This window comes from Ambystoma mexicanum, chromosome 7q, assembly GCF_040938575.1.
Source record: "Ambystoma mexicanum isolate Mex_15411 chromosome 7q, UKY_AmexF1_1, whole genome shotgun sequence".
Taxonomy (NCBI): domain Eukaryota; kingdom Metazoa; phylum Chordata; class Amphibia; order Caudata; family Ambystomatidae; genus Ambystoma; species Ambystoma mexicanum.
In genome coordinates, this window is record NC_090941.1 from 269,776,891 (window position 1) to 269,789,902 (window position 13,012).

A 13,012-nucleotide genomic window follows, 5' to 3' on the forward strand; every position below is an offset into this window, starting at 1 on the left:
ACGGGCGGTAATTCTTCAATGCCCACACCGTTTCCAGGAGTGCCTTCTCACAACGTTGAATTTTTCCTCCACAGAGGATAAAGTTTTGCTCGCATAGGAGATTACTTTATTGACCTTGTCATGCTTTTGATATAATACTGCAGTCAAGCATGTATTAGAGAACCCTGTCTTCAAGAAAAACTCCTTAAACAACACTGCATGAGCCTCAGCGGAGAATAAAAAATGTGCACTCTGCATATTCATGGAATTGTCTGCGCAAAGTAACCGTATATGCATGTTGCGGCCGGAACGCCCCCGACAATCCCCAGAACAGCTGCCTCTGCGTGCTCCCCCAAGCACGAACACATGCACCCTTCAAAAGTGGGTGGGGCCCCCCGCAAGCAGGCCTGCATCTCGGGACTCATGGAATCGACTGTGTGGCACTTATATGTACTTTCAGGGGACTTCGTACAGGCTCAGCACATCTCTGAGAGCAGCCGAGTGGCTTGCGCTAGACGCCACGCAGAGTGTGGGTGTGGCTTGCTGAGAGGGCAGGGAAGGGGACGGTACTCGGAAAATGAGGAAGAACAAGGAAAATGTGGGGTTATGAAGGACGGCAGTATTCATGGATCCGACTGCGCAACTTCTAGGCGGGGAAATGGCCACGCAAAGCCATCATACTATTGCCACCCGAAGGCAGGCATACAGACACTTGTGCATAGGATTCACCATGCAGAAAGATCGGATTTCGGGCTGCATATAACCAGCTGGGGTTCCGATCTTACTTAGGTGTGCGCATTCGCAGTGTAACAGGGTGCATGAACCGTTTACAGGGGATTGCACACAGTTATTCTGAGTTTTACCCGAGTTACAAAGTATCGTACACATGTTTTCAGGGTACTGGTAACAGTTATGGGGGACCACTCGCAGGATCCCCGAGATGCAGGCCTGCTTGTGGGGGACCTCATGCACTGCATAAAGGGTGCATCTATTTATGTCCGGGGAGCACGCAAAGGTGGCTGATCTGATTGTTTTTGCTTTGTGTGGGGGTGTGTGAGGGGTGTTCTGACCAGGACTTGCATATGCACTTACTTTGCGCAGACATTTCCATGAATGCGCAGAGCGTGCACTTTTTATTCAGCACGCAGGCTCATTTAGTGTCCTTCTTGGCATGTGGCCCTTCTGGGATAAATGCACACTTTTCCATGAAAAGGGCCCCAGGTCTTAAAGCTATTGACATCCCAGGCAAACGGTCAGAGTGTTCATAGGAGCAGGGGCGGTTTGCGGAGTTACTCCCGGGTGGAGCAGGGTAAGGGGAACTGGATGAAAGGAAAAAGATAACAATCACGCAGGGAGGCTCAGGTGACAGGGAAGGAATGCACAATGTTACTTGTGGAATATGCCCATCTTCCTTCCCACCCAATTGTAGCTAATAAATCATAAGGCAGATATGTTAAATGCAGTGGCCCGTCGGGGTGACAGAGGCTGAGACTTGAATATCTACTTTGGAAGACAAACACCAATGTGGTGAATGAGGTCAGCGTTTTAAAGTAACAATTGAAAGAACACATGGAATAATCTCCCTTCCCTCAGAAAACCAAACCATTATGGCTGATATGCACAGTTTTTGGCTAACCGCGCTTTTCCAAAATTACTTGTCCAACCTTCCAAATTGATCCAGATTGTGAGAACGTAGTAAGCAGCTGCATCTAAAATTACCAATGAAACAATGGCCATTATTGCTTTATTTATGTATTCTTTAATTCAATTTTATGAAGTGCCAAAGCACTCTAAACATTAAAACAGAATCCATAACAGAAACTAATACACGTAACTAAAGTTAACAAAAACACAAATGTCAGCAGTTGAGAATAAGAAGAAGAAAGCAAATGGGTCTTTGGTAAGGAGTGGGAAGAAAAGTGGAGGCTGACGGTAATGAAAGAAGGAAAGCATTCCAAAGCTAAGGAGTGAGAAGAGACAAGGGGCCCGATTCATGGAATTTCCTGCACGGCAAATAGGAACTTTGCGTGCCCAACCACACCGGGAATCATGCTTGTCAGTCCATGGAATCGATAGCGCTGTACTTTTTCGTACTTTGCAGGGACTTTGCGCAGATTCGGAATGTTTCTTCTTGCAGCCGATCTCCCTGCACGAGACACCGCACAGAGTGTGCATGTGGCCTGCGCAAAAGGCAGTGTAGGCACGGAACATGCAAAATGGAGAAGGACATGGTTAAATGTGGGTGTTACGAGTGACATGCCCCAGTGACAAACACAGTGACATCACTATTTCTGTTTCTATGTGTTTGTAATGCGCCAAAAGCCTGCAGGCATCAGGGCGCGGGGAACCAGAGAATAAAATTCACATGAAAAGAAGAAATTTTAGATTCTAGATTAACCATATCTGTGTCTGGAGAGTGCCCTATTTCCTAGGAGATCACTGAAATAAGAATGTTTTCAGTGATTTCCTAAAGGTGCTGTAATTTCCTTCCTGACTCAGGGTTACTGGGAGCCTGTTCCCAAATGTGGCTGCCCTGACCAGAAAAGCTGTGCCTCGGCCCGCTGCCCGTTTCGCTTCCGGAACTGTCAAGAGACCTACATCTGCTGATCTGAGGCTTCTCTTTGGCGTATAAAGCGAGAATTGTTCTTTAAAATAGGTTGGAGCCACTCCGAAAAGGCATCTGTGGACAATCATCATGGCCTTAAAATTGACTCTCTCTTCAATTCTAGGCCAGTGATGATCCTTCCTACCTGCCGATATGTGATCACCGTATTACATTTTTTTAACTATCCCGACAGCATCGTTCTGCAAGACCTGACATCTCTGTAACTCCCTCTTTGTGGCTCCCATTAACAAAGCATTACCATAGTCTAGGCGAGACAATAATACCGCCCATGCAAGATTTGCAGTATTTGCTTCGTTAATGAAGGGTCTGATGGCTCTTAAGAGGCGCAAATAATACGCATTGTTTTTAGCTAAGTAGTTGACTTGGGCTTCAGCACCTATGGATGCTTCCACCATCATGTGTTTACATGTGAATGTGTCGTGGCTGTGTTCATCATTGACCCTGGACTGTTGCGTCTGTTTTCATGGGAATTGCATGGCCATGTGTGTGAGTGTGGCTGTTGCTGGTTGGACCATGGTGACGTCATGTTACTGTGAATGTTCTGTATGTCACACATGTTTAAAACTATACACTGATGTCAATTTTCTGTGTCTCCTTTCCCACAGTTGCTGAGCTGGAGAAGAGGGTTGGAAGCAGTGCTGTGGAGCGTGGACACATGGACAAATCCACCACACCAAGGAGCAGATCCCAGCCACTCCCCCGGGAAAGCCTCCCCGTGAAAGCTCATCTTCAGGGCACGATGTGACTGAGGGAGCGCCAGGAACATCGGGCATGGTTGCTGGGGGTAAGTCCCAGGGGGTGAAGGAGGCAGGGGACTCCTCATCAGTGGTGGGACAGGGTTATGCCACACAAGGGCCATCTACAGGGGAAGACAACCTGGAGTCATCCAGGTTGATGGAGGCAGAGGCAGAGGAGGTGGCCATTGCAGCCCAGCCTATGGGGTCAGGTGTGGCTGTCGAGGAGGGTGTTCATGATGCAACCCTGTCCCAGGGGCATGAGGCTGTGCATTCCACTGTGGATGTGCCTGCACAAGATCCTGTCCCTGGGCCATCGGATGCAGCAGTGCCCAACTTCTGTGAGTCCTCCACCCAGACCAGCATCCCCATGCCAGCTGATATGTCCATCAGAGATCATGTGCTGCCCCTGCTGGCTGGTCTCACAAGGCGGACTGCAGTATTCGGTGATGATGCACAGGCTACTCGTGGTATGCTTGTGCATCATCACTATGAATTGTGCCGCCTCATGGCCTTACTGGCAGCAACAATGTTCTCTGTTGGGCTCTGTGGGCTGTTCTCTGTCATGACCCCCTCCTCTGCTTCCTCCTCTGTACACCAGTCATCCTCCAGGGTTCCTTCCAGGCTTCATTCCTTCAGGCAACCTGTGCATGAGTCTCACCAGTTCCACCACTGATGGCCCATCTGGTGGAGCTAACATCTCTGCCTGAGGTGGGAGTCCCATCAGCGTCAGATGAGGTGGTCAATGTGCCTACCCAGGCACCGACACAGCCGCAGGCAATGGAGGGTCAGCAGGCACCTTGGAGCAGTGCAGGGGCTGTGTGCTTGAAAGTAGAGAGTTGAGTTTGGAACTTCTGTTACAATGGCGCTGGATATGGTTGTTTGCCAAGTGGTACGGTAGTACCCTGGTATGACTTTCCAATAACTGCTGGGCACAGTTGGATGCTTAAGGTTGTTCGAATTGAATGTAGCATTGGTCAAATCACAGTGTCCGCCCAGGTTGAGCAGACAAACTTGTGTTGCAATTGCAAATTATATGCCATTTGCATCTCAAGTGTAGCCAACACGTGTTTCGACGTAGGGTCTTTCTTCAGGCGTAAGTGGGCATCGAAACAGTCGAATTCACAGAAGAAGACCATAATGACAAAATCATCTTACACTTTAGATCTAAAATAGTCCTGAATATAGTACTAGATGCAGCCTCTGTACTTATGTCCCTGGGTTTTGATATTTCAGAAGTGTTGGACAATATCAAAACAAAACACGGGTCTGAAACCTCAAAAAATATAGACAAAGTACCTTTTAGGAAAGTGCCTATAGTCAGACGAGACACTGAAGAAGCAGCAAAGATAAGCCTAGAAATCCACAGAGTGAGTGATTCTATCCAACTCACTAACAAAGGGAAAATGGCGGCTGCCACTCACGCATATGGTGAACGCATTATGGTCTTCTTCTGTGAATTCGACTGTTTCGATGTCCTCATATTGGATTGTTCTAAGAGAAGGCACGTAGTGAAATAAGCGTAGAACATTAGTCCGGTTGAGAATTCATTTTCAAAACTTTCGATACGTTCCAGCCGAGCTCTGTGAGGCATTTGGGGTTTGTCTCTGGGGCTGCTGTCTTTCTTATTCGCGGTCCAAAGAGGAAAACATCAAAATCACAATTAAAGGTGATAGTGACTTGAAAATGAGGTGCGTCGACCAGACACTCCCAAAGACTCAAAGTGGGGAATCAAATGATTGGTGCTGGATGGCAGAAGCACGCAGTAGACCAACAAGACAATAACGTCAGGTCAAAGAGGAGCCTCTCTTGTTCAAGATCGGATCTTGGAACACCAGAGGCTTATCAGATCTATTTCAGGATCCTTGGCCGGCTGATCTCGACGTAGTCTGTCTCCATGAAACCTGGATGATGACTGCCCGACCTCTGACATCTATGAAGTGGCGATTAACCCTGCCTTTAAAAAATCCAGAGGAAGACCAATGGCCGGTTTGTTAACATTTGCTAAAAAAAGGTTCAGGCTGTTGCATCATTAACTCAGTAAATCACTCGGCATTTATACAGGTGACTACGATTGCCACAGCAGAGAAGCTAAACGATAACGTCAGCCACTTCCATATCATTAATCTATACTGGAAACTTCTGCAAGCTGGTACAACTTTCTTTATAGACCAAGTTTCAACAGTGGTCGATGAGTTATTGCTAGATAATGAGAGATCAAACATTACAATATGTGGAGACTTAAATACCAACTGTGTGTCCATAAAGCACAACAATACTGAAGTTATTTACACACACAACAATGTGGCCACAAGGTGGATGTTGTCGATGGATGTAAGAAACCTTGAAATGCTAAATGAAAATACCATCAGCGATATACCGGCCAATTCAACATGGAGGAGAAATTACCAAAAATCCATTCTAGACTACTTTTTTGTGTCAGAAAAAATTCAGCAAGTGACATCCTCTCTGCTCATAGTGCCCATGTCTCATAGCGACCACGAGATAGTAATCTTGTCTCTGGCAGGATCGAGGCAGGTGGAACATAGATCCTGGAACCATCGGACCCTGGTGGAGTCAAACAGAATAAGGCTGAAACTTCAAATATAGTAAGTCTCTGAGATTAAAAATGCCTATATTAATGAAGAACTTGGAGTGGAATACGCCCACTTACTACAACAATTTGTGGAAAAAAAACAAGGGCCGAGAAACCCCGGCTTCGTTAACAAACACAAATTCGACGTGGAGGTCATGAGACAAAAGCGTCCCCTACGTGCCACCATAAGAAACATAAGTACTGAGGAATCCATAAGATATTTGCAAGCAAAGCGCACCGCCAAACAAAAATATAAAAATTGGCTAAGAGCCCATAAAGCTTTAATGTTCCAAAACCATGCCGAACTTATGATGCAAAAGAGGGGAAATAAAAACTTGGCTGATTTTTGGAAAATCTTGAATAATGAAGGTGCGCCACAATCAGCACTGATAGCTAATATGGTACCTGAAATGGTGTGGATATCCCACTTCTCAGACCTCTACTTCAAAAAAGGAAAGTGGACACACCCTTCAATGCCGACTCTGGAAAGATGGAATCTTAACTTCACCAAGGAAGACATCTACAGACAATCAACAATGTCAGTCTCTCGAGGGCCCCTGGACCTGATGGCCTGACCAACTTTACCTTAAAACAAAATCCTGAAATAGGGGCTGAGGTATGCAAAGAGCTTTTGAACAGAATTTGCAGTCGGTGTGCTACACCAAAATCGTGGAAGAAAGCTAAATAGTCCCCATTTTTAAAAAAGGGAATTGTCTTGAGCCCAAAAACTACCGTCCAATAGCGCTCTTCGATGTGTTGGGGAAAGTCTATGCCTCAATGCTGCAACAGAAATTATCAGACTGGATTCCAGACAGTGGTCAAATGGATATAAGACAGACTGGTTTCGTAAAGGGAGTTGGATGCGGCCTAAATCTCCTGCTACTAAACTTGCTAAAAATGGAATCTATACGTTCGGGGAGAAAGGTCTAATTAGACCTGACTGCCTTTTCTTACGCCTTCGACTCTATTGAGAGAGAGCTTCTTTGGACCAAAACGATGAACTGGGGATGTCCTGAGAGCTTACTAGCCACAATTAAAGAACTCCACACTGCTACTAACATCAAGGTCCGATTAGACCAGAGTGGATCTTTAACGGAAGAAATTAATACCTAGTGCAATTGACGATCCTCGATCGTTCTCTCCAAATATCCATGGGTCAGCGCTAAATTGGATGCTATACACGGATAAACTGATCTTGTTAGACACCATGCAGATCGATCTTCAGCGAAAAATTCATGCAGTAAAACGCTACGTGGAAACCAACGGACTGTTTATCAACAACGCAAAGAGCGAAATACTAACGCTACAGAACCTGCAAACAGGCTGGCATGGAAACAACAAAACATTTAAATGGCACTTAGGAAAAGAGTCATTAAGTACTGTTGAGACCATTAGATATCTTGGTATGCAGATTTGCGCAAATATAAATTATGGTCCCTGGATGGTGACCGCAGAAATAAAATGTTGGCAATTTGCCTGCCAGGCCTTGATATTGAACAGAAAATATGGGAAATTCTCACTAAGGCCGGTGATAACTTTCTACCAACAGAAAGTGGTTCCTGCCCTGATATAAGAAGCGGAAAACGCCTTTGGATGTCCAGAAGAATTTTGGTCAACTCTGGAACACATATTTTGGGTGAAAATACTTCATATACCCAGCAGTATCTCAACAGCGTGTCTACGATATGAGCTAGGGTTGATCTCCATCAAAGCCCGCATCTGTCGGAACACTCTTGCGTTGTTTAGGAAAACCATCTTGACAAATGTTGCTCTGTCATTTAAAATAAGTAATCCCAGTAGTGGTAATCCTGAGTGTTAACTATCCTTATGGAGCACAAGATGCGAGGAGCTGTTGACAATGTACGGAACTGACTCAGAAATGCTCTGGAAAACCCAGATTTGGTGAAGAAAAAGATCTGGAGACTCAACTGGATTATAACTGGCGAAGAAAGAAGCGTGACTAAACTAATCAAAGATGTGCCTTGTGAAGCTAGAGCTTACAATAGCCTGCAAAACTATGTAGCTCTATTCCCTGATAACAAAAGAAGATCTACATACATGCGCTTTTTGCTCAAGACTAAAGACAGAACTAAGAATTGTGCTTGTATGGATAAGATGAATGTAAATGTTAGGTTTTGTGAACTTCATGAAGAAACGACTAAACATCTTGTCCTATTCTGCCCTCTACTCCGAACACAAAGAACGAAATGCCTTGGCCCCTTAATGGCAGGATTGTCAACGAGGAATGCAGAAGAGTGGTGGCACTTGATGTTCACCGGAGAGAACAAAAAATGGACAATTGCACTAACCTTACTCTTGGATGAGATTGAAAAGTGTCTTGAAACCACGGACAATGTCTGGATAAGGTCTGGTTAGAGCCTAGCTTTGCTTTCGGGCTGTGGCAGTAAACTAACAATCATTGATTAACTATGGCTGGGTCAAGGTGGATCCAGATTCCTTGTCAAGTTGATGTGAAGCTCATTGTATGTAATTGATGTGATGAAATGTGATTGTTTCTCTTTTGTTTTAAAGGCTTGTAAAAGCCAAAAGAAAATATATATATAAGGCACTTAATACCAAGATGTTTCTAATCGCGAACCCAAGGATCGAACCTGTGTTGCTCTGTGTCATCTTGCTTCCAAGGCGAGCACATTGCCCCTGAGATATCCTCCCGCCCATCAGGCCATCAGATGACTTAAGACTGTACTGGATGATTTTCATATTCCATTCCATGTGCAGCATCACTGCGTGTTTGGCATCAGTGTGGTTGGCGTGAAGGCTTCTGTTGTGTGTGATGATGTACATACTGGTATGGTTGTGGTGATGTGTGGATGCTTTATGATTTGTTTTGTTGACTCTCGTTGGGGGTGGATTGCCACATGTTCATGTATATTTGCATGCTTTTGCATCGTTTTTCATTTCAGGTTCACTGGTGTTCATGTATACCCTTTGCACATGCTTTGGATTGTGTATATGCCCACACTCTGTTCACTGTAGTGTGTATTTATCATTGTTGGTGCTGCACTGAGAAGTGGGCTCACTGTGGATGGGTGGCCTGGACACATCACTTGTGCATTTGATATTTCATTGCTGTATCACTCCCATGTCATGCTTACACACCCACCAACACCTGCAGTCACACAATGCCTGCTCTCGTGTCATGTTCCACCTCTAACACTGGAATGCAGTTGTGTCCCATGTTTGCTGTTTCCGTGTGGCAGCACTGAGTCACACACTCTCTGACTGGCTTCCCATTACCCAGGCACAGGCCTGTTATGTTTTAATCCCTGACAAGGACTTTTCCACCCCTACCATCCGGGCTTCCAATGCACAGGCGGTAATGCACCCAGTCATTTTTCTTGGATATGCCCAGTCTATGATTCTGTGTGTTCTGTCATCAACAGACATTCACCTGCTGTGCTTTGAGGCCATTTCAATGACACATGGCCAATATGCACATGCCACTTTGGATTGCATTCACATGTCACATGTATATGGGGTGGCCACAATGTTGGTGGTACAATATTGTGCTGTCCAGTTGAGGGGCTGCAGATTCAGGTCTGCCAGGGAGTGACAGGACAGGAGATGCTCCGGTCCTGGATTTAACACAAGTGCTACCAGTTGATCATGTTGGTGGTGGATATGTTGGATATCTGCTTCTTGGTGGAGGCGGACTATAGAGGTTCAGGTGAGTTGCAGCTACACATTGGACTGGTAGGGTGGCAGACTGCCAGGGGGCTACCTGGGAATGGTGTTGGAGGTGAGGGGGGTGGCGGGTGGTGTTTGGGATTGAGTGGGCCGCCTGGGGGTACTGGCGGAGGTGAGGAAAGCTGTTGGGTGGTGTTGGGCTTGAGGAGGCTGCCTAGAGTAGTGTTGGAGGTGAAGGGGGCTGATGGGTGGTGTATGGACTTGAGGGGGCTGTTGAGTGGTGTTGGGCTTGAGGGGGCTGCCTAGAGTAGTTTTGAAGGTGAAGGGGGCTGGTGGGTGGACTTTTGAGGGCTGCATGGGGCTAATGGCAGAGGTGAGGGGGGCTGGTGGGTGGTGTCTCAACTTGAGAGGGCTCCATGGGGGTTTTGGTGGAGGTCAGGGGTGCGTGTGGGTGGTGCCTGGGTTTGAGGGGGCTGCCTGGGGGTATTGACACAGTCTATGTCACAAAGGACTATATGTCTTTGGTAAACTTGCAACTCTGTATCACATGCAAGTGGAAACTATGCCAGAAGACAATGGATTGGTAAAATCGTATCAATCAGGAATGTACAAACACACAAGACTTGTTAATGCTCAGATCAAAAGGTGAATCACCATAATCACATAATTGTATTAAAATCTATATGAAGAGGAAAGCAATTGTATTTGCAACTGTGGGCCACTTTTTCTTTGATGCCCGAGACAATTGTATGCGTCAGTCAGACCCTGCCTCGTCCCCTACTTCATGGTTTTTACCCTGTCTATGGTAGGGCGCATAGACGATGCCCAGTTAGGTTCACGGGTTGCAAACACCTTACATACCTTTATAAATCGCTGTTGTCCTATTGACGGTTCCTTAACTGTCTCTGTTGAGAAGTACCTTTTTTACCTAACGGATTGTTTTTTTATTGCCCTTCAACAAACGTGCAGGTGCAGTCATTATAATGTTCAGCCGTGCATTAATAAATAGGCTTTTAAAAGATTTTTTCAGAAAATAATATGGCAGCATTCAGCTGCAAAATCATTATCACATGGCCTACAGTTTTCGTTATCCTGTGTGCAGAGTACACAGATTCACTCAGAACGATCATTAATGATAGCGCTCACTCCTCTTAAAGTATAGAAATGTGCATGAGTCAAAATTGTACAACTCATTCCAAGATATACAGTAGCATTGAGCAGGTTGCGCTATTCTGCTGATATCAGCGCTTCAGTATGGCAAAGACACGGCTGCACTGTGCCACCAGCAATTAAAGCAGGCATCACGAGTGTTGTGTCCTCACCCCGGATGGTCGGGTGAGGGGCCCGCACTCACTCATGCATGCACACAGGCACACCAAAGGACGACGCGGGACGCGTTGTTACTTCATCCGCGTCCCAGCGGGAACTGCCGCACGGGCGCCGTTTATTCATTTGCGCATGCACGGCCCGGAACGAGGCTCGCGCATGCGCCGCACACTACTGGGACATCACATCCCTTCTTTTTTCTGTAACAACAAACAGCAGTGTAGTACGAACAAATTGTACTCACGTGATCAACGTAACAGTAATACAAACATGGCACCCATCAAGTGTGGGCTTCAGGACTACCTCGGTCAGTCACCCGAGTCCATAACGTAGTCTTTGAAATGAGCCGGAAGTCTCCTTCCCCCTCGAACTGGATATCTTGGCATAACCGTGGGTACGAGACAGTCATCGCCCCGGGTAGGGTCCGGAGCTCTCGACGGCTCGCTCTCCTGGATCTCCGGGCTTGATCCCCGCATTGAGAACTCCCCTGATGTCCGAGCTTCAGGCACGACGTCCACTTTCTTGAAGAACGATCGATTGCGGGTGACGGTGCCGCGTTCACTGGCCGCAGTCACCATAGTGCCTTTCACATGGGTCATCTTCCAGGGGCGTGGTTCAAATGGCAAGGACAGTTTCCCTTCCGGGTGCCGATTCTTGACGAGCACGGAGTCTCCGACTTGTACCTCCTTTTCTTGTAGCCCTCTCCGTTCGCTCTCCCTCTCGTTGCGTTCCGCCCGTTCCTCTCGGACTCTTTCATCGTCTATGACTCCGGGTCTTCGGTTATCCACTTCCGGTATCATCCCTCTCGGGCAGCGCCCGAAGAGTGCCTCGGCTGGGGCAACCCCGGTGGACTGGTGAGGGGTTGTGCGGTACACTCGGAGGAATTCCACAATTCTCGTTTTGAGAGGTTCTCCATTGCTGGCTGAGATTCGCATCACCTTGTATGCATCATTCTTTCGGCTTCACCATTTGCACGTGGCCATAGCGGGGACACTCTCCGATGTTTAATCCCCCTCTCACTCAGGTACTGGGCAAATTGGCGGCCTGTAAAAGGTGGTCAGTTGTCTGAGCACACGATGTCGGGAAACCCATGCGTTGCGAACATTCTGTCCAACGCCGCCGTGGTGTACTCGGTAGCCGTCGACTCGACCACCTCCACCTCCGGGTACCTCGACCATTGATCCACGGCCACCAGAAAATACATTCCGCGACCCGTCGCGCCAAAGTCCATGTGTACCGTACTCCACAGCTTTGTGCTGCGTTCCATCGAGCTGATTGGTGGTGCTTTGTCCCCTGGCGTGGCAGCTTGGCAGACCAGACATCTCTTTACAAAGCGCTCCACCCTTTCTTCCAGTCCTGGAAACCATACTTTTGGCCTTAACCTTGCCTTTGTCTTCACGACACCCTGGTGTCCAATGTGCGCCAACTCCAGTATCCGCAGCCTGAGCTCTCGCGGGATGACGATCTGTCGGCCCCTGAGTAACAGCACATCATCAGAGATCGATAACTCATCTCTCACCCTCCAGAGTGCCTGTAGGTCTTTCTGGGCCTCCTCCTGGCGTCGGGAGTTATTGCGCAGGACTTCCCTCCAGTCTCCACTTCTCACCGCAGCCTTGATGATGTCGAAGACCTCATCTTTAGATGACACTGTGGCGATCGCCAGTCTCGACAGTGCTCTGGGGAGCGCACCTTCCCCTATCTGGCAGAGTAGACTGTTGCATTCCATTTCACCGGCCTCTCCCTCTGCACTTTCTTTGTTGGGATGCCTTGACAAATAGTCCGCGGGATTGTTGGTCCCGGGTCGGTATACCAGCTTCACCCCGTACTCCATTAAGGCCAGCATCCATCTCTCGATGCGGGGTGGGGGTTTTGATGATGCACCCGCGAGTATAGGCAGCAGCGGCTTGTGGTCGGTGACCACCACTACAGGTTTGCCCAATATGTACAGGCGAAAATGGCGACAGCCCCATAAGATGGCCAGGGCTTCCCTTTCTATCTGGGAGTATCTCATCTCAGTGCTGGATAGTGCCTTGCTTGCATAGGCAATCGGTCTCATATCTCCACGCTCATTGGGTTGTAACAACACTGCTCCCACACCGACTG